The 21857-nt window shown below is 51.4% G+C and overlaps 1 protein-coding gene across 3 annotated transcripts in view; it reads left to right on the forward strand.

The window, feature by feature from the left end:
* The first annotated feature begins 1108 nt into the window (after positions 1-1108).
* Positions 1109-21857, forward strand: part of TIAM1 (TIAM Rac1 associated GEF 1) — a 142970-nt gene continuing 122221 nt past the window's right edge. The window contains exon 1 of one of the 3 annotated variants that reach the window (XM_064728929.1): positions 1109-1225. The gene's annotated coding sequence lies outside the window, so the exon portion shown is untranslated. The remainder of the gene's footprint in view (positions 1226-21857) is intronic. The other 2 variants (XM_064728911.1, XM_064728888.1) reach the window with 2 other exon arrangements.

Raw genomic sequence — 21857 nt, forward strand, 5'->3', positions numbered from 1 at the left:
GCTCAGCCCTGGTCCTGGGGGCTTTAAAGGGTCCAGGAGCCAGGGAAGGGGGGATGCCTCAGCAGTTCCCCACTGCATTGCCAGAAAAGATAGGGCTTTATCATTTTAGCTAATGGCTTTAATTAACTTTCAAATTAATTGCTTTAATTCATCATAACCAATATGTCTGTTAATTATCGTGTGTTATTCTTAGATTTATCTTAGCCAGCATGTAGCAAAGTTGCCACAAGCTGCTTTAGTGGGAATACAGCAGGGCAGAATGACTGAAATTTGAACTTTTTATAAACTAACTGTGATGTGCTCCAGTGCCCAAAGCCTGGGAGAAGAACATGGATTGGTGTGAATACCTGGAACGCAGAATTTAAGGATCACAAGGACACTTTGCAGAAAGCAGAAGGTAAAGAAGATGCTAAAAGGAGTCGGCAGATGTGCTGGAAAAGCCCTGCTGGAGGAAGTAGATAATAAGACGCCTAAAAATATGGACTAATTAGCATGACGTAAGCAACCAATAACCGGTAGGGTAGAATACTAATTTATGAAAGAGACCTGTGTCAGTTACAAATGCCTTTATTGGATGAAACATACGAATAGGTGAACAAGCTCTGTAGCCGTGTGTGCGCGGAGGCCGCAATTCCAGCCGCGCATCCCCTGGCCAACAACAAAGCACCGTCTGGCGCTCAGACACCCCTGTGCGAAGGTTTTATTCACGCGGACGGTGCGGGAGGGTTTGTTCCGGCGCGGTTGGCGGCGGGGAGCGCTGCGGTGCTGCCGGTGCTGCCGGGGCTCGGGAGCTCTGAGGGGGCTCCGAGTGACCCCGAGGGGCCGCGCGCTCCCGCCCGCCGCGCGCGCCGGGCGCGCACCGCGCTGCGATTGGCCGGGCCCCGGCGCGCGCCGCGCTCCCGCGACCCCCGGCCCCGCCCCTCCCGCGGCCACGCGCGCCCATTGTCACGCACGGGGCTCCCGACTCCAAAGGCCCCGCCGCCGCCTCCCATTGGCCGGCGTGGCCCTGATTGACGCGCGGCTCGGCCAATGGGCGGAGGCGCCGCGGCGGGCGGAGGGCTTAAGGCGGCAGCGGCGGCGGCGCGCGCTGAGCCGCGGGCGCCCGGCGGGTACCGGGAGCGGCTCCCGGGGCGGGCGGCGATCCCTGGCCAGCGACACCCGGTCATCATCTGCCTGCCGCCCGTCGCCCACCTCCGACCGACCACCGACCCCCAGCGCCGTGCAGGTGAGTGTGCGTCCGGTCGCGTCGCCGCATCGCCGCGCTCACCGGAGCGCCCCGCGCCCGGGCACCGCGGGCGACCCCATCCCCGCTCCGCTGCGCTCGGCGCGGGGGGCGTGCGGCGGGTCCCGAGCCCGCCCTGCCGCAGCCTCCGGGAGCGCCGGGGCTGCGCTGGAAATGCCCCCGCCGGGCCGAGCCCCAGCCCGGTGCCTGCCCCGCCGGTAACCGCGGCGGAGCGGCCCGGGGCGCGCACGGCTGAGCGCGGCGGGGCACGGGAGGCGCCCGCACCGGAGGCACGCACGGCCCGGAGCCGCGGCTCCCGTGGGGGGATGCTTGTAGGCCGGGGGTCCTGCGGGAGCTGCGGGTCCCGGGGATGCTCGCAGGCCGGGGGTCCCGGGGAAGCGGTGCCCCGCAGGATTTGGGGGTACGGGATGCTCGCAGCGGGGTCCGGGGAAGCGCCCCGCAGGATTTGGGGGTCCCGGGCATGCTCGCAGGCCGGGAGTCCCGGGGAAGCGCTGCCCCGCAGGGTTTGGGGGTCCCCAAGGATGCTCGAAGCACTGGCACCAACGCGGTGCTGATGGGGTGGCAGGCGGCAGTGCGTGTTCCCAGCCCACCACGCTGGCCTGGGAAGCGCTGAAAGTGACAGAAAGGAAAGAGAGAAAAGCAGAAAGTGACATGGAAGGAAACACAGAAAGTGACACGTTGTTCCTGCTGTTCCCCGTCAATGTCCCTCCGTCCCCCCGGATCCCGAGGGCTGGGCTGGCAGAAGCTGACCGGGGCTGCGGAGTGGGTACGCTCGGGAGTTGTTGATGATTTTGAAATTCTGGTTAAAAATGTGTTGGAATAAGTCAGGGCAGGCTGAGCTCTGTGGAGTGGTTAGTTGGGTGCTGTGCTCAGAGCATCTTTCCCCTTCCCCGTGTTATTAAAATGCTCCTGTGGTTTTCAATGACACTTCAGCGCTGTGCTGTAAATTATTGAGCAAGGGCACACGGGACTTCCCTCACCTGTGCTGGAAGGGCCCAATCCCGCCGGGAACACCTTCCTGCAGCCCTGGCAGCTCCTGGGGCTGCTCTGCTGTGTCCCTGTGCTGTCCCTGGGCAGGCAGGGTGCTGCTGTGGGAAGGCACAGAGCTGCTGTCCCTGCTGCTTCCCAGGGATGGGACAGTCCCGTGGGATCCCGCGGGTGTCAGTGACCTTGGCCACTGTGGTTCCCTCCCAGCTTTTGCCCTTCTGCGCCGGTTTGGGGGCTGAGAGGTCCTGGAATGGCCTGGAAGGGGATGGTCACCCTGTGAGCGCAGTTATTTAAGGCTGTGCTGCACTGGCACCTCCATCCTGCTTGGGGGAAAATGAATGGGGCTGTTCCTTCCCTCCCAGGGCCTGGAATGGTGCAGGTGGAAAAGGAATGTGGCACAGTTGGCTCACCTCAGCTTTGGCTGCAGGCACATCACTCCCATTTCCACTTACTACCCCAAAATCGTGATTCCCGTGGAGGAAAAAGCCATTTCCTTCTCCCACAGCTTGGAAATGCGTGTTGTGGCAGGGATTCTCCCCAGAATGGTTTATTCTGCAGCCTTGCTGCTGCTGCTGTTGTTGTTCTTGCATTAATGACCCAGTTATGCTTTCTGGGATTTTCAAGGCAATATTGTGGAGTTCTTGCACAAATGCTGTAATGGTAACTGACTCTGGGCTCTGACCCTGCTTCACCTCAGGTGATGCTGACTGGGATTTGCCTTGAGGCAGACAAGACGAGCTGCTGTTTGAATTTTGGTGCCTCTGGGTGCTCCTGACCAAGTAGAATCCAATGACATCCAATGACTCCTGCCCCGTGTCTGTGCAGGGGTTCACCTGGCCTTACTTGGCAGAGGAAAGGCCCTGCTGGGTTTTTTGGTGTTTGCTGGTGTTGTGCAGCCCTGCAGTGGTGAAGAGCATTGGAAAGGTGCCAGGTTTGGGGGATCAGTGTGTGTACAAGGTGTAAAACCACGTTGGTGAGCACCAGGGCTCTGCTCTCAGGCCGAGTCCTCGTGCTGTAGTGAGGAGCAGGGTATAAATAGCAGCGCTGGGGTTCAGCCACTGAATTCAAAGTTATGGTTTCCACAGCAACCAGCGCTCGGGCCTGCTTGGTGTGTGGAATATTCCCGTTTTTGAGGAGCCCATGTGGCTGGCATCTGCTGTGGTGCCGTGTCCACTCCGTGTGTGAGCATCTCCCCCCTGTCTTCCTGCTCTTCCTCTATTCCAGCTTCCAGGGACAGGGATAACGGATCCCCAGCCTTGTCCTGGGCCAGCAGTGTGTGCCCCAAATGCCACCGTGTCCCTTTGTGTGCCAAGCCCTCCTTTGGGTGCTGGGATCGTGTTGCTGTATCCCACCTGTGCTTCCCCTCTCTCCCTCACCTGGGGGTTGTTATTTCACTGCCACACCCTTAGAAATGAAATCAGAGCTGTGGGGGGACCAGGGGATGTGCCCTCGCTGCAGGAGGATGGGGATGCGACGCTGGCTTTAATAAATGTTTGTCATACAAATGTGCAGTGCTGCTGAAGTGGTTTCATTTATAGCCAGGGGGCTGATGTATCTGCATGGTTGTGTCCAAGTTACAGTTTCCAGAGCAACTGGAGCAGCTTTGTGTCTTGGAAGACTGTTAACTAAAGCATGAAACGTTATATCAAATTTTCCTCTCTTAGATTCTCTAATCTCAGCTACTGTTAAAAACACAGCTGTGCTTATCTGGGAGCGTGTTTGAAAGCCTTGAACGACCAGGCAGATCATCTTCAGGTGTGTGCCTCTGCCGTGAAAACTGGGATGGGGAATGCCAGCCCCCAAATAATGATGCTCAGAGGTAAAGGCACTTTAATTAAAAATTCCCAAATAATCTACCAAAAAAAAAAAAAATCCAAGCCAAAAAAAACCCCAAAAAGGAATGACATGTGCCCTGTGGAGTGGGGGTAATTTTGAACATAAAAACATCAGACAGGTCTCAAGCTGTTGGAAATGCCCAAAGGAGGGACATGAGGATGGTGAAGGGTCTGAGGGCCACATAAAGAGCAGCTGAGGGCGCAGGAGAGGAGGCTGAGGGGGATCTCACTGGGGTCTGCAGCTCCAGTCTCTGCTCCCTGGGAAGGGCTGGAGCTGTGCCAGGGAGGGCTGTGCTGGGGATTGGAGCTCACAGAGCTCCAGGGATGCTCAGGTGGGATTTGGGATGAATGTGCAGGAACAGGGTTTGGGCTGGATGGCCCTGGTGGGTCCCTTCCAGCTCAGGAGATTCTGTGGCTCTGTGAGGATATTCAGGCTCTGTGGTCTTGTCTCTGACCAGAACTAGTGACAGAAATACAGTCTGGGAAAACAGTGTAAAAAGGCTGAAAACAATCATCAAATGAAGGCTGGAATAAGGAGTAGGGTTCAGGATCCTCGTACCTGAGGCAGGCCATGGTGCCAAAGGCTGCTCTGTTATTATTTCTTTAATTTCCTTCCTTCTCCTTTGGCTGCTGCTCCTTCCTCCCTCTCGCAGTGTCTCCCAGACCTTATCTGAGCATAATTTCAAGGACCTTGGGATAACACCGGGTCACTCTCCCAGTTAGAGCCCTGTCACTTTCCAGCAGCTCTGCGTGTCTCTTCCTTGCTGCTTTCTCCTTGTTCAGTGCTGTTGTGGCAGTAACAAGCACAGCATCCCCTGGAAATGGACCTGCTGAGTGCCTGTGCTGGTTTGTGAAGTGCTGTGTGGGTTTTTAGGGGAAACTCAGCCAGGAGACTTTAAGTGTTGGCTGTGTCTAAAGGAATTACAAAGTGAGTGTCTCAGGGCTCTGCCTCTCAGGTTTTATTAGCAGCTCAGGGTTTTCCTCCTCACATATTTACCCAGGATGTGATGTCCCACTGGTGTCCCCCTGCCAGCAGCCCGTGGATAAAATGGAGGAGGAATTCTTCTCCTACGAGATGGTTTTGGAATGAAACTTAACCCCCAAACCTTGTGATCTTTGGTGTGCTGCCCAGACTGGGGAAACAAAGTGATGGAAACAGCAGCTGGAAGGGAGCTGCAGTACCTTGAGCTTCTCCCTGAGCGGCTTTCAGGAGAGGTGAAGGATTTTCCTGCCCAGGATTTGGGTGTGGGAAGGGATTTGAGTTTGGAGCAAGGCTGCAGTGGGCTGAGCTGTGGATATTCCAGCTGGGCAGTGTCCCTGCAGCTTGGGCAGGTGGGAGACAGGAGGAGAAGGCTCAGAGAGGAGAGGAGAGGCAATGCAAGGCTGTGTGCTGGGGGTGAGAAGGGGCAGGCTGCAACTGAGCAAAGCAATTCCTGAATTGTGTTTTCCCCCCCAGACATTGGGCTTGAAAAAACCCAGTTTTCAAGTTCTGCCCTTCCAGCTGCTCCTGAGCACTGACTGGGGCAAAGCAATTCCTGAATTGTGTTCTCCTCCAGACACTGGGATTGAAAAAACCTCTGTTTTAAATTCTGCTCTTCCAGCTGCTCCTGGGCTCTGACTGGGGCAAAGCAATTCAGGAATTGTGTTCTCCCCCAGAGACTGGGATTGAAAAAAGCCGGTTTTAAAGTTCTGCTCTTTCCAGTTATTCCTGAGCACTCACCTGAAGTGCTGTGCCTTCCCCCAGACTCTGGGTTTGGGTTTAAAAAAAACCCAATTCAAGTTCTGCCCTTCCTGCTGCTCCTGAGCACTGCCTGGGGCAAAGCAATTCAGGAATTGTGTTCTCCCCCAGACACTGGGTTTGAAAAAATCCTAGTTTTCAAGTTCTGCCCTTCCAGCTAGGCAAAGTACCAACTTTGGGCTAACTAAGGCTATGTGCTGGCTGAAAACAATAATTTCACCTGCCGGTGGGGAAACCTTTCTTCTGGTGGCAGCAGATCTCTCTTTTGAGTTGTGAGGCCAGGCTGCAGTGCCAAAGGACAGCCCTGGCCAGGGTCACCCTGTGCGTGAGAGGGCTCTGTGCTGCTGAGCACAGCCTTTGTGTCTGCTCTTCCCCCTCGTGTGCTCCCTGCCTGACATCAGCACAGCTTTCCTCCTCGTGGATAAATAATTTAAACACCTGCGCTGATTAAGTGTGTGCATCTCAGCTCGGAGCAGTCGTGACTTCTTTTTATTTATTTATTTATTTTTAAATTGCCGGAGTAGATTCAAAGCAGCTGCAGATAGCTCCATCCCAGGAACATCAGGCTGCCGCTCTGGTGGCAGGGAGTGTGGCAGTGCCATTTGCCTCCCCATCAGCAGCATCTCGGTGAGCCCTCCGGGCTTTATTGGCAGCTCGTTTGCTCTGCCTGTGTGCTTGGCTGCGGGGCAGCGCTGCTTCGGCCCAATGCCCCAAACCCGGCACTGAAGAGGGGAATCAGCGCTCAGACCGGCTCACAAAAGCGCTGTCAGACTGGAGTTCCCCGTGCCTTTGTTGTCACAAAGTGCTCTCTAAAGGAGCTGCCTTTACAGAGCAGCTCGGTGTCTCTGGGCTGCAGTTAAACCACAGCTGGAGAGCATCTCTCATCTCTCACTCACAGCATCTCCTGTCTGGAGATGTAAAACCCCGTGCCAGAGAGCTGCAGCGGAATTCTCTGCCCGCGATTTTCCTGCTACACCAGCACTGCTCTGCAGGAACATGAAACCCTGACTGCCTGTGCCTGGCCTGTCTGACCTGCGTGCAGAAAGCCAGCAGCATCAGCAAAGTTTTGCTTGGCTTTTGGGGCTTTTTATTCCCCACCTCCCCTTTTTTAAAATATTTTTTTCGTTTAATATACATATATTAATTTCGTTATATATATATATTTAAAAATATATTCTATATACACATAAACAATATAATAAATATATTATATATTTTTATATATTATATATATTTATATATATTATATATGAGCATATATTTATATATAATATCTATAATATATATACTAATATATAAAATATATATGGTATATATTCGTATATACATTTTATGTATCTAGAGATATATATATAATATAAAAGGAAATTGATATATGTCTATTAAACGAAAATATATAATATATATATATTTGGTTTTAATATATATTTTCGTTTGTTTTTTGTGGTTTACAGTGGCCTGGTAGGTTTGTCAAGGTTTCAGCCCTCCCTGTGGCTTCCCAGCCTCCCTCAGAGCAGTGCTCAGCAAGCCAGGGCAATTCCTGCTGGGATCCAGTCGCTGCTTGTCCCTTCCAGTGCTGTAACAGGCAGGTTTTGTTGGTTCAGATTATCTCATCACACTTTGCAGCTTCTAGGCAAATCCTAGCCTGGCTGGGGAGGAATGGGCTCTCCATCCCTCCACTGAACTGTGCTGGGAAGTGTGTGTGAAACCCTGAGCACCCAGCCAGCTCCTCCCGGGTTTCTGAGCTCTTTGGAGCTTCCATGAAAGCCCAAATTCGTGCCCTGCCTGCTTTTCTGCATTTCTGCATTCCTGCCTGCAGGACTCGCTGGGGGCCTCCATGTGAGCTTGTTCCTTCTCCAGGAGCCTTCCCTGGTGTCTGGGCAGTTGCAGAGACACTTTAAAATGTGCAGGAACACAAAAAGGTTAAAAAACCTGCCGAGAGAGCTGAGTGCAGTTAAATTTTCCACTTCATGTTGTAGAAAGGCGTTCAGGAGGTGGTAGTGGTTTTCATCCAGAGGGTTTGGTGTCTGTGATGGCCATGAACTCAAACACAACGAGTTCCACCTCAGCCCGAGGAAGAATTTGTGTCCATGGAGCCCTGGAACAGCTGCCCAGCTGTCTGCATCTCTGGGGACATCCCAAAATCCCAAATTCCTGCTGCAGGTGGCCCTGCCTTGGCAGAGGGGCTGGCTGGGTGATCTCCAGAGCTCCCATCCAGCTCTGGGACATAAATCCTGCCTTGTTTCTGCTAACCTTGTCCTGGCCACCCCTGTGCGCTGGCAGAGTCCCCCTGACCCCCTGGCAGCTGTGGCAGTGAAGTCTGGCTCTGGGATTCCTCCAATAAATCTTGGTTTATTCGGTGGGTCCAGCAGCAGGACAGCCTCGTGCTGCCCCTTTGCTGTGAGGAGGGCACTGGAGCTGGCAGAACCACCTGCCAGCACCATGAAATGCAGAAATGCACAGCTAAATGGGTATAGAAACACCAGGCAAGTGAGCTGCTGTTGTGCAAATCCCCTTTTTGTTATGTCTGTGCTTTTTTATGGGGGCTGGCTGGAGTGGGAGATCCCTCAGTGACAATAAGGGGATCGATTAGCAGGGATGGGTTTGGGGTTTCACAGGGCTGGGATGAGCTTGCTGGGGCTCAGAGCGTGCAGCTCCAGCAGGAATGGATTGGTTTTGTCTCTTTCCCTTAAAGCACTAATGAAATTCCAGCACTAATGAACAGGATGTTCCATTAAGCAGCTCCTGATGGGTACCAAGTGCCTTTTTAGGATCTTTCTCCTCCTCCCCAGCGCCCTGCTTTGCTGGGTACCCAGTGCTGGGTTTTCCTGAAGCTGTGAGTGGAGATGGCAGAGCTGTGTGTCCCTTGCTGTGTTGTTTTTGGGGAGTTGTTTGGCCTGGCCAGGCTGGGGTTTGGTGTGTTTTGCCTTTGGTAGCAATTACTGCTGCTTGCATTTGTGGCTCCCAGTGCAGAACAAAGCTGGTTTGTGTGCTGGCCAGCAGGAATTGTTGACAGTGCTGGAGACCTCTCATTGTGGCCAGGACCTGAATTGTCCCAACTTGTGCTGAACCCAAATTACTGGGGTTTAATTTTAGCTTCAGGGCTCCCGTGCTGGAATATTTGCTTTTCCTCTGGTGACAAAGCAAATAGAAATGAGTGTTTGAGGTCTTTGCTAAACCTGCCATGTGAGACACAGAGCTGAAGTGTCACAAAACCTGCCAGAATTTCTATTCTTACCCTTGTCTGCTCTCTAACACAGAGTTATTGTGTCCCAGGGGGTGCCTAAACTCATTCCCTGCCTGTTCCAATCTGTTCTCTCTGTGTTAGGTGCAATATTCTGAGTGAGAGGGACTTGCTGGGGGTTCTGCATATCCAATAACTGGAGCAGCTCAAGGACCATGAACCATTTAAACACCAGCTCAGGGAGCTGGATGGGAAGGTGGAACCCCTCAATTTGGGGAGCTTTTTGGCCGAGAATCTGCTTTTCTTGGAGCTTTGAATTGAGCCACTGGTGTTACCTGGGCCTGTTCCAATTTATTTTCTCAGTGAAATTGTCCTGAGCAGGACGGTTTGAACAGGAATGTGTCATTTAGGGAGGTTCAGGTTGGGCATCAGCAGGGTTTGTTCCCAGAAAGATTTGACATTGGAAAGGATGTCCAGGCAGGTCTGGAAGTGGCACTCAGGGCTGTGACAAGGTGGGGATCAGACACAGGTCACATTCCATGACTTCTCCAACCTGGATGGTTCTGTGCTTTACAAATGTCTGAGAATGGTGTTTAAGTAATGGATTAATTGTAATTATTGCCCTGGAACCCTCCTGATGTGCCCCTGTCCTCCCTGAAAGGGCTCTGTGAGTGAGAGAGGCCAGGGCCATGTTGTGCTTTGGGCTATTGTTTGTTGGCAATGCAGGTTTTTGTCCTTGTGTCCCAAATTAAAGCTGGTTGGCTCTCAGCTTGGAATGGGTGTGAAATTCCACTTATCTTGTGCACGTGGGAATTGTTTGTTGGCAGCTTGTGATTTCAGGGCAGTGCTCTGATTTGCAGCACAGGGAGGCTCCAGAAGACAGGACAATAAAAGGACAATTTTCCTTGGCCACTTGTGGGTGTTGGGAGGTACCTGCTGGGGTAGGATTTGGAGTGAGCTCTTTGTGCAGCTCCCCCTGAAGGCATTCTGGATTTTCTTCCACTCTGAACCACCTCTGGATTTCTATATTTGCAATATGAAGGCTGGGCTTGCTTTGGTTGGTTTATTTATTATTTTAATGTGCGTGTGGCTGAGGTGAAGGGTGAATGAAGTGCAGTGTAAAAGCTCCTGCAGTGCCTGCAGCCTGGCCTGGGGCACTGCCAGGGATCCAGGGGCAGCCACAGCTGCTCTGGGCACCTGTGCCAGGGCCTGCCCACCCTCACAGCCTGGAATTCCTTCCCAATTTGAATTATTATATATGTATTTATATAAATATATATAATATTTATATCTATATTTATATATATATGTAATTTATATATAATATATATTTATATATTTATTTTTAGATAATATATATTTATGTATAATGTATTGTTATATATTTATATATAAACATATAAGGTATGTTTTTAATATATACATTTATATATTATATATATTTATGCATTTATATATAAGATATATTTATAATATTTATATGTTTATGTTTATATATAACTATATATTTATATAGATATTATATGTCTATACACGTGTATATATATTATATAAATATAGATATAATATACTCTTTATGAAAATATAAATATTTATTTTATATGTGTTAATATGTTTATATTTTTATTTGTGTATTATATTTGTATATTTATATGTTTATATATTGACATATATATAATATATAAAATAAACGTTATAAATAATATATAATATATATAATAATATATAATTGTATATATCTATGTAATATAAGGAATACACAATGTTCCTTCCCATCCCTGCCTGCCCTCTGGCATGGGAGGTTCATTCTCTCCCAGCCTGGGTTTGTCCCTGGCATTGCAGCCCCTGTCCTTGGCTGCAGTGACCATCACAGGATGTCACAGGGCCACGCCTGCAGCCATCCCATCCCTCTGGTGTGTGACAGCAGCCCAGAGCTCGGTGCCATCAGCCCCACTGATCCTGTGGTTATGGGCACCCCTGAACCAAGGCAGGGTGGAAAATGTCCCTTTGCTGTGCTTGGCTGCATGTGTGAATTCAAATGTTTGATGTAACTGCCCGATCCCACACACCATCCCCTTTTCCTTGCCTTTCCTCCCCCTGGGGCTGGAATGTTCCCTGATGTCCCCCGTGTGGGCAGGGTGAAGGAGGCAGGGGACAGAGATAAGCTGTGTGCATTTTTGTGGCAGGAGTCATCTCCAGGTGGGCTTTACCTGTCCCCCAGGGCTCCCTGGTGTTCTGTGTCACAGAATTAAACTTAGTCCAGTCCTTGAAAGCAGGGCTTGCTCTGGTACCCTGCTGCTGCCTTGGACTGCTCCATTCCAATGGAGCATGCCACAAGTTTGGGGTTTTTTTGTTTGTCAGTGCTCCCTCCATTGCCTCCTTTTGCCCTCCAGTGGGAGCAGGAGAGGCAGCAGCAAAGGGCACTGAACCCTGAAACCAAACTCTCAGCTTGGTGCAGCTGTAGGGAGCAAATCTATATCTTTTCTTCAGAAAACCAATTTTTCTTGAAGAGAAATTGTGCTTCAGAAGCATGGAAGGACATCCTTGTGCCTGGCTCTTGCCTTCTCTTTGCTCCATCCTGGATGGGGGGCAAAACCACAGGGATGTGGATGCACAAGAAAGAGGAAAAAATGAGGAAGAAAGAGGAAAGGAATGTTTTTCCAGAAGGACTGGGGCTCTGTGTGCTGCAGGGCTGGCAGCAGAGTTCTGCTGAGAGCCTGTAGGATGCAAACCCTGCAGAGGAGGAATGGGATTCATCCTGGTGGGAATTGGGATGGCAGGACATGAAATACCTCAGAGATGTGGCTGCTGCAGCTGCTCCAGGTCTCTGGAATCAGTGAAGGAGGGAAATTCCCTCCCTGTGAGCCTCAGGGTAAAATGTGAGCAGCTTGGGCTGGGGATCTTCTCCCACATCATCCCAAATCCTTGTTGACAGAAGGAATGTGTGGATTTCTTGCCTGCTGGCTCCTCTGCAGCAGCACAGGCAGACAGGGACCTGTTTATCCACTGGGCCACAGGAATCTCTGAGGTGCAGGGAAATCTGCTGGGTTTCTGTGCCCCTCTCCATGTGCAGGGCTCTGTCTGCACCCACCTCTGGGTGGGCACCTTGGGCAGACCTGGGTGTGCAGGGAAACCTGGGTTGGAATGAGGGGAAACAGTGGCACCAGTGATGGTCCAAAATCATGTCCATGGTGGTCAGGTCTCTCTTCAGGCCATCCTAAAAATATTATAACCGTTTTCCCAAGTTAAAGCTGGGAATTCTTGTGGTTTTTGTCCTTTGGAAAGTTTTCCGAGGAAGAATGAGAGTCACAGAGCATTTCTGAGTTAGCCAGGGGTGCTGCCCTGCCTGGGCTCTGCTTTCCCAGCACCAGGGTTGGTGTGCTGATTGCTGAGCTCAGTCTCTCTCTCTCTGTTGCTCTGAATTATTTCCTTGATCTCAGCTGTCAGTTGTACTTCAGTGCTGAAACTGCATCCTCTGGAGAGCTGTGCCAAAAATGGGAAATCTTGTGATTGGCTCGTTCTGGTTCTGGGTCTGCTCTGGGCTTTGAGAGAAGGGATCCTTTAATCACCATGAGGGGATCCTTTAACCACCATCACCCCAGGGAAGGGCTGCAGCTGGGTCTGGAGGGGTTCAGGCTGGATTTTAGGGTGCTGGGCACTGCCCAGGCTCCCCAGGGAATGCCCAGGGTGGGATTTGGGGTGTGTGTGCAGGACAGGGGTGGCACTGGATGGTCCTTGTGGGCCATTCCAGCTCAGGAGTTTCTGTGATAAGGGATTATGGAAATACAGAGGCACTTGGGGACTCAAGGAGCTCCAAGTGTCCTCACTCAGCTTGGGCTGGCAATTCTGGGTTTCCCCTCAGTGTGGACAGAAAGAACAAGTTGTCCCAAGGGAAGGGTTCTGTGTCAAAAAACAAATTCAAAACAAACCCCAAACCCCCTGCTTTTACAAAATTAATTTCTATTATGTTTGTGCACTTAGTCACCTGTTTAATATGGGGACACAGAGCTGTTCACCCCATCAGAGTGCCTGATGTACAAGAATCTCTCAGCACATCCTTCCTTCTTTCGTAGTGCTGGAGGTGGTGGGAGGAACTGTGTGTGGAACTCCTTTATCTCCCTGAGAGAAAGTGTCTGAACCTGTCTGTGCTTCAGGGGCAGGCCCTGCACCTCCTCCCCTGTCCCTGTGCAGGACCAGCTTTTCTTCTTTGCTGTGCTTGGGGCTCTGCTGTTGCTCTGCAGCACTGCGGGATGGGAGGGTGGCAGAAATGCAGCAAAGGAGAGGCAATTATGTGTGTGTGTCTGTTGTTTTCTGCTTCCCTCCTCCCTAGATTTTAGGTGCCTGATGAAGAGACTCTCTAATCACAGATTGGAATGGCCCCGTTTTTGAGGCATGGGGCGTTTGTGTATTTGTGAAGGAGTTGGGAAGTGCTGGGCTCTGAGCCTGCAGGACAGCTGATAGCCATGCAGCTCCTCTGGCTCACCAACAAAGCTCAGTCCAGCCCCAAACCTTGCCTTTCCAGCTGGGTATGGCTCTGCCACTCCTCCAGGGATGCCTGCCTTTAAAATTGTCTGTAAGCTCAGTGCAAAACGAAAATTTCTGCCCTCCTAAGCTTTTGAAAGAGATTCAGTCAATTTGTCTTCTGCTAACCTGTGCCAATGTTTTCCCTGCTTGAAATACTCTCTCTTCTAGCTGAGATTAAAAATTTCCCATTCTCATTTAACTTTAGAACATTCTCAAATCCAGGCCCTGAAAGTGTGCCAGAGTAGAGCTGTTGTGTGTGACTGCTTTTTACAGAATAAGATGTAACTTGTAGAAATGGTGTTTCAGGGAATTGAAACACTGATAGTGATCTCTCCATCCATACAGCTGAAATCACAGTGATGTCAGAGTGATTGTCAGACCTTGGGTTTTTCCTTTCAGATCTGTTCAAGGTTTGTTCTGCTCCCTGGGTCTGTTTTCATCTCCCTTTCTCCTTATCAGAGCGCGGCTGCCACTTACTCTGCCCTCTTTGTACTTGGCTTGCAGTACCTGCTCCCACTCCAGAGGCCCAGAGTCAACATGCTGCTATTTTGGTTCCAGCAGTGTCTCTAGCTGTGCTTTTTTTTATTTTTATTTGAGGTGAACATAACCCTCAGTGTTTATTTGTGCTCAAGTGGTGGCCAGCCCGTGACCCCAAGGGCAGCGTGCTGGAGCATTTCATGTACAAAGAAACAGAGAAAGAAAATAAATCCCAGCCTAACCAGGGAACATCAGCCTCAGTGATGCTCATGACAGTGACCCTGCCAGGGGCTGGGAGCTCCCTGTCTCACTGGATAATGGCAATAAGGGGTCAGGTTTGTCACCTGCCACAGTGATGGGGCTGCTCCTGGTGCTGGGATGTGGTGGCTGCTCCTAGAAAGAGGCCACTGAGCTCCCTCAAAATAGCTAATTGAGGATGTATTTAAGCTTGTGTGTGTTAGAGGAGCCTGCCTGGCTGTAATAGGATTGTTGTGGCTCGTTTTAATGGTGCTGATCTGACTGGTGTGGGTGCCTCAGTGCAGGACAAGGTTTGGGAGCGGCCTGCTGGCTGGGCTGATCCTGTGGGGATGGATCTCATTTCCCTCCTGGTAGCAGGGATCCAGCAGAAGGAGCATTGCTGCTGCTGCTCCTCCCTTCTGGGAATGCTGATCCTGTGGGGATGGATCCCTTTGGCAGCAGGGATCCAGCAGAAGGAACATTCCTGCTCCTCCCTCCCTGCTGGCTCTGCCTGGCCTGGCACTGCAGGTGACCCACTCTGGGGACAAGGAGAATGTCCTGCATCAATATTTGAGCTCAGGGCTTACTCATGCATACAGAGCTCAGCTTGGTTTATTTATTTGGTGCAGTGTTAGGAGCTGAGCACTGGGAAGTGCAGGGGAAGGCTCCCTGTGTGCGTTCAGCACGGGGGTCTCAGTGCTGTGCTGCTGTGGCACAGTTTATTTTCATTTCTTCCAGGGGCCTTCCTTCAGGATGTTTCCTTTTAGCAAAGAATTAAAGGGGTTTTAGTTTGTTAAACATCCCTTATATAACCTCAAAAATATATTTTAAGCAGAAATCTGCTTTTTTTTCTGTTTTTCTTTCCTGCTGAAATAGCAGGACAAGTCTTTGGTGGGAGGCTGTTGCTCTGCTTTGTGCCTCTGCAGAATTGCTGTGGGAATTCCCATTGGAAGTGGTTTGGGTGCTGGGGGAGTGTGGGCTGTGTTTCATGTCAGGGCTGCAGACAAAGTTGTCCTTCTCACTGCTAAATTCCCTCTCCACAGGCAAGGGGATCAGGACTAACCTTAATTAGAGCAAGGAGGGCTTGTGAGCATCCCACTGACAGGAGAAGCTTTTGGCTCCTTCCCTGGCAAAGCAGCCTGGCTCTGGGGCTGCTGCCTGCTGAGGGAGGGTCCAAAACTCTCCCCCTGCCATTTAAACAGAATATAAAAATACATGAAATTGGTGTTTTCTCCTTTGGGGTTTAGATTGAGGTATTGCTGCAGCAGTGTCACAAACTAGGGGGGAAAACCATGAATAAATAAATAAATATGTCAAAGCTCCCCCAAACCCCACTGCCTCTGAGCCCTTCTCTGCAAAAGTATTTGACTTTAGTGGCTTGTTTTAAGCCTTGGTTTCTGAGCCCATTTAAATCAGATGTGCTGCTGAGAGCAGCCTGCAATAACAGGGCAGTTTTGCTGCTGACTGTGCTGGGTGTGAGAGGGAAATCCCTTTTTTCCTCTCTGCAAATGGATTGCTGTCAGGTGGCTTCTCCTTCTCCTGCAAGAAGGTTTGCTTCAAAAGGCTTGCAGTATAAATTCTCTGTCTGATATTTGCCTTGAATGGGTAGCACTGCTAAAAAATTAATGGAGTGCAATAGCCTGGATGATGGTGGTGCCTGTGATGTGAAGGAATTTTATATTCTTCTTTTCCTTTTAATTGCCTGCTGCACTTTCTTATTAACTATCTGTGTATCTATCTATATATCTGATTTTTGTGTTTTCCCTGTGTGTGCAGTCCCTGGGGTGCTGGTGATCGGTGCTGGGTTGGCAGTTCAGCCTGGCATGGTGTGGCTGGGGCACCTCTGATGTTTGTGCTGATAAGCCCGGGCAGCTGGGGATGCCTCAGCTGGCCAAAATGCACCTGAAATAAGGAGTTTGTAAATTGAGGACAGTTTCCTGAACAGGGATTTCCACTGCCCACAGGGTGCCCAGTCTGGATCTCCCCCACTTTTCTCTCAGTCATGTGCAAATGTGGATTTTTGCAGGGAGAAATGAGAAGGGGCAGAGGTTTTTTAGTCTGGAGCAGTGTTTTATGTCACTTTGCAGCAGTGTTTGTTTCCCCTGGGCAAAAGCAAATGGTGAATACCTTGTAGAGATTGCAGAGAAACATTAATTACTGTGGCATATTCTCCTCCTTGGCTCAACTCGTGCCATTTTCAAAGCCTTTTCCATAGCTTGGATGTGTTTGTGTGGGAAGTCAGTTACATAATTAAAGCAAATTCTCTTCCACGATTCTGTGTTTTTCAGACAAATGTTTTCCCTTAAATCAGTGCTGTCTGTAGCTGGGTAAAAAAAGGAGTGTCTTTGTCAGTTTTTCTTTCTCTTTTGAAGCTTTTTTCATGTCCTCCTCCTAATGGGCATTTCCCAATATTATTCTTTGTGATTGTTTGGTGGCCATTGTCTGCTGTGGTTTGCAGAGGCTCATTAGGAGGCAGAGCCCTTGATGCCCAGCTCAGGGTGGTATTTATGATGTGTGAGGTGCTCTCACTCCTTTGAGGGGGTTTGCAGGAGGTGTTGGTGTGAACGGGAGTTGCTCTTATGAGGAAATTGCTGTTTTCCTGCTTGCTGTGCTGGTGCTGCTGGGGCGTGTCTGGGGTTTGGGCTGTCAGAACATTGGTGGTTTTCCTCCTGCAGGGCCTGACCCAGAGCTGGGCAGCAATGGGGGTGGCAGGGCTCAGGCAGCCCACGGTGCCCACCTGCTCTGGGTTATCTGTTATTAATGTGCGCACAAACCCCAGGAGCTGGGCATGGTGCCCACACTTCCCAAAGGCTCAGGGGGTGCCAGGGATGGTGTGGCAGTGTTGGGAAGCTGCAGCCCCAATGGGTTTGTGGGGTGGGAATGGGAGGTGAGGATGTGTTTGGCAGGAGTGGGGTCTGATTGAAGCCAGGCTTCACAAAACAGCCCTTTGGAGGGTGTGGGGGCATCTCCTTTCTGGAAATGTCCTTGTCCTGGGTGCCTGGGCTATGGGTGGAATTCTTGAGGTGTTCAGGAAGAGGTTTGGCTGCAAACCATAGCAGAGCTGCCTTTGGAGGGTCTTTGGAAGCCCCTTCAGGATGATCAAATCCAACCTGTGCCCAGTGCCCACCTTGTCCCCAGCCCACTGAGTGCCACACCAGGGATTCCTGGGACACCTCCAGGATGGGCTCTCCAACCCTCCCTGGGCAGTTCCAGGGCCTGAGCACCCTTTCCATGGGGAAATTCCTGCTGTGCCCACCCTGAGCATCCCCTGGCCCAGCCTGAGGCCGTTCCCTCTTGTCCTGTTGCTGTCCCCTCGTGTCAGGAGTTGTGCAGAGCCACAAGGGCCCCCTGAGCCCCTTCCCAGCTCCCTAAACATCTTCGGACTTAACCCTCTGCACCCTTCACCAGCTTTGTTGCCCTTCCGTGGGCTCAATTTGAGCAGGATCTTTAAAAGTTTCCATTAATTCCAAGTGAAATAAGAGTTTTGTTGAGCTCCAGGGTGATCAGTGAGCTGGCTGGAGCCTGGAGGTGCAGGCACAGAGAATGGGAATGGCACTGCAATACCAACTGCACTTGGCGAATCTGCTGGAATCTTGCACTGCTGGTGTGGGAATGCAGGGCCTGGGCTGGGACAGCCTGAGCTGGGAGGGAGGATGGAGCTGTGTGTGCATTCTGTGCTGGATGCACTGCAGGGAGCCCAGCCTGGGTTTCCCTGCCTGTTCCTGCATTTCTTGGGGTGCTGTGCTGTGTGTGAGTGTGTGCCTGCAGGCACTGGGGAGTGCTCACGGGGCAGGCGGCCCTCAGGAGCTGAATCACAGCTTCCCTGGTGGAGCCCCACACCCTCGGTGTGCCAGGAGCTCCCCGGGCGGCTGCGGTGACACAGACGGCAGGATCAGCACCGCGGCTGTGCCAGGAGCAGATGGGGCAGTTCTTCCTGTTCCTGCTATCCACTCCCCCATCTCCCCAGAGCCTGCTTTTCCAGCCCCAGACAGGCCTGTGCTGCTCCCTGATCCCCACAGCTCCTGTGGGAGCTCCAAGGAGCCTCCCCATTTCCTCTGTGAGCAGGCACCCACCCAGCCCTCACCAGCTTCTCCAAGGGTTTTGGGGGAATCTCACCCTGAAACCTCCCTGTGCTTGGTGCATCATCACCTTTGGCTGCTCAGAGCCACAAAGGTCACGTACATGAGCCATTCCATGCTGAATTCCAGCATGGCCATTGCCCTTTCTGCCATCTGCCCGCCCTGCTGGGCATGGCAGTGTGTGGGACACGGCTGTGTCCTGGTCCCTTTGGTAACAGACCATCTTCTCACCATCTCCTCACCCTAAAATCCCTGGGGCTGACTGTAAGGGAAGAGATCTCAGCTCTTGTATGGGATTCTGCTCCTGAGTGCATCCCTGGGCTTTGAGTGCATCCCTTTTGCCTTTGACACCACCATGGAATCACCCCACCACCAATTCAGATCCTCCTTTGCCACTGAAACAAGAAGCAAAATTCCTTTTCCTAATCTTCCTTATGAATTAGGAGGCAAACATTGGTGGCTGTGGGTTGTGGTAGCAGGACCCTGCCCTGGTGGCATGGCTGAGCTCAGGGGTGGTGTTGAGCCCCAGTTTGCTCATCCCATTCCCTGCCCAGCCCCTCCAGTGAGTTCTGCTCAGTGTTCAGTGCAGGCCCATCTGTTTTCCTGTGGGTTCCCCCTTCCCTGGCAGCCTGATCTGAGTGGAAAGGTGAGGGTGCACACGTGGAGCTGCTCCTTTGTTCTCCTGACAGCTTGTTTGCCAGCAGAGGAGCCAAGTGACAAAAGGAGCGCTGGGGTTCTGCTGTCCTGGAATGTGCTCCTAATGCAAGGTCCTGGGGATTGCTGACAGGGGCACCTGAGATTTGGGATAATTTGGAACCTAAGACATAAAGGTCCCTTGGAACTGGGCCTGAGCAGCCTCTTAAAGATGCTGAAATCTGTATTTTGAGGTTTCACTGTGTGGTTCCTGTCAGAGAGCCCCATCGCCCTGTGCTCCTGATCCGTGCAGAGCTGTCGCTGCCATCCAGCTCTGCCTGTGCCGTCTCCTTCTGCCCTGTCAATGGTAACTTAATTTCCACATTTGCAGGCCTTAATTAATTATGGATAAAGTCATTTGTATGAATTTTAGAGCTGATGGGTGGTGGATTAATGGCTCTTTGGGAACAGGAGAGGAGTGGCTGTGCCAGCGCTGCCCCTCCTGTCCCATGCGCATCTCTGAGACAGAGGGGCTCCTGCTGTCCGTGCCCTGGTGTTTGTCTGTGTGCAGACACCCTGCCCTGTCCCCTGTCACCCTGCTGAGGCCGGGTTCAGTGCTCCAGGCCCTCCCCAGCCCAGAAGGGGTTTGTGTTCTTTCCCTGGAAGCTTTGCTCCGGAGCGAGCGGCCGCGCTCCCACTCCAGCAGTTTGGCTTGGCAGGGATTGCTGCTCTGGGCTGGCTCCAGCCCTTGCTCTGCAGCGCTGGGGCAGGCACAGCCCTGCCAGCAGCCTCCCCAACCCTGCTGCTGGGCTGCTGCTGTGCTGGGCTTGTCTGGGTTCCAGTCCCCTGGGCTGGCCTTGCGCAAAGCCTGTCTGCGGGGCACATTGCCATCGGCAGCTCCAGGCTTTTTTGGGATTTTAGCTTCCCCGGGTCAGCTGGAGGTGATGGGATCGTGTTGCCTGCAGTGACTGACAGGGCAGTGACAGAGTTTTGTGCTGCACAACTCCTGGTTGTATTCCCAGCCTTTTATTCCCAGCCTTCTATTCCCACCCAGCCCCAGGAGCAGCAGCAAAACCTAGCGGGGCTAAGGTTGGCGTTCCTTTATCACACACTATCAAAAAGGGCTAAACTTTGCATTCCTTTATCACACACTATCAAAAAACATCCAAAAACCAGTGCTCAGATTACTCACAGAACCCTCTGCTTTTGGGTGACTTCTTCCTGCTTAATCCTTTCTTTTCCAAGCTCATCATTTCGTGGCAGCCTCTTGATCCTTGTACTTCTCTGCATTTTGTTTGTTTGTTGTCCCTGGCTGTCCAGATCTTTCTCCCTGTGTTTACAAAATTGTGCTTAGTATTGATAAAACATTGGTGCTATAGCTTGGGTTCATTTTTGGTGCAATGATGATTTGTGACTGGAAAAGAGAGGCATAAGCTGGAAGCCTTTGCAATCTGATGTACCCCGGTGTTTTATGGGATCAGGAATCACAGACAGGCTTGGGATGGAAGGGATCTTAAAGATCACCTTGGGCAGGAGCAGCTTGCACTAGCCCAGGTTGCTCCAAGCCCTGTCCAGCCTGGCCTTGGGCATGTGAGGTTGTGCTTAAGTTTTCTTGAGGGTTTAAAGAGAAACTGTAAAAAAGCCCCAAACCCAAAAAGCGTGTTTGCATCGATGTGTTGAGCTGGCAGCAGTCCAGGCAAACAGGAACGTGTTGAGGCACTGGAGTTCCCCTCTGGCACTCGGCCACAGCTCCTGCTGCAGTGCTCAGCTGCCCTGGAGCCTGATCTCAGAGCTCTGCTGTGCTCTGGTCACACCAGTCATCCAGCTGTGCCCGAGCCCACAGCACCTCTCTGTAGTTAAAAGGAGGAAAGGCAGAAAAAGCAGAGCCTTGGTGTTTTCCTGTTCTTACCACCCTGAATTTTTGTTCAGTCCTCCCTTAGCAGTTCATGTGGTTGCTCAGTGTTGCTTCTGTGTGAATCTGTAGCATTTTAGCTGCTGGTTTCCATAGAATAGAAATTATTTTTTTTTTTTAATTTTCTATAGCTAATCAAGTCACAGCACAGTGGCTGTGCACGAGAGGGTGGTACAGCAGGAGGAGATTGCCCTGAGATTATATAACACAGCAGGTGTTGCTTACAGTGGTCCCAAAGAAAGGGAAAAGAGCAGGGAAACCAGAGGTAGCTGGCCCAGGAGCACTGTGGGTGTTGCTCTCTTAGTTTGCCAGAAGGGTAAAAGTTCCTGGAGTTCTGAGGTCCCTCCCTGCACATCCAAAGGATCCTGGGGGGCACAGGAGCTGGCAGGGGTGCCAAGGTGTCACTGCTGAGTGGGTTTTGTGGTTTTCACACCCTGGCTAGGCAGGGCTCTGTGTGAGCCTCCCTCTCTCCTGAAGATCCATCCCCATTGGTCTCAGTCCTCTCTCTGCTGACTTTTGGCCATTTCTTAACCAGCTTTCAGAAGAATCTGGAGCCAAAAGGGGTCTCCTAGCAACGAGGGAGGCTGGAGAATGGGTCAGTGATTAACAATTGTGTCTAATGAAGGTTAAAAATGCAGGGCAGCCCGGAATGCCTCAGCTCCAACCTGGGGGTGATGGTGGTGGGAAGGAAATTTATATCAGCTGTAGCTCTGACCTGATGAGCACCATGATTCAGGACCTGAAACCAGCCTGATGTCTCTATTCCTCACTGATATCTTACCAAAAAAGCATTAAATAAGCTTTGGATGAGTAACACAGGCATGCTCTGTGTCTGACATGTGCTTTTCTCCTGGCCATGTGACTTCACAAACAAACAGAAATAGATCTATCTGCACAGGAGAGTGGAAAATGTGTGGAAAATGTGTGGAGAACAGGGAGTCTGGCTGTGGAGCAGGGATGGGGAAGGACCCCAGGATGGGGTTTCTGTTCTGGTCACCTGTGTGGGTG

The sequence above is a fragment of the Zonotrichia leucophrys genome, chromosome 1 (assembly GCF_028769735.1).
Source record: "Zonotrichia leucophrys gambelii isolate GWCS_2022_RI chromosome 1, RI_Zleu_2.0, whole genome shotgun sequence".
Taxonomy (NCBI): Eukaryota; Metazoa; Chordata; class Aves; order Passeriformes; family Passerellidae; genus Zonotrichia; species Zonotrichia leucophrys.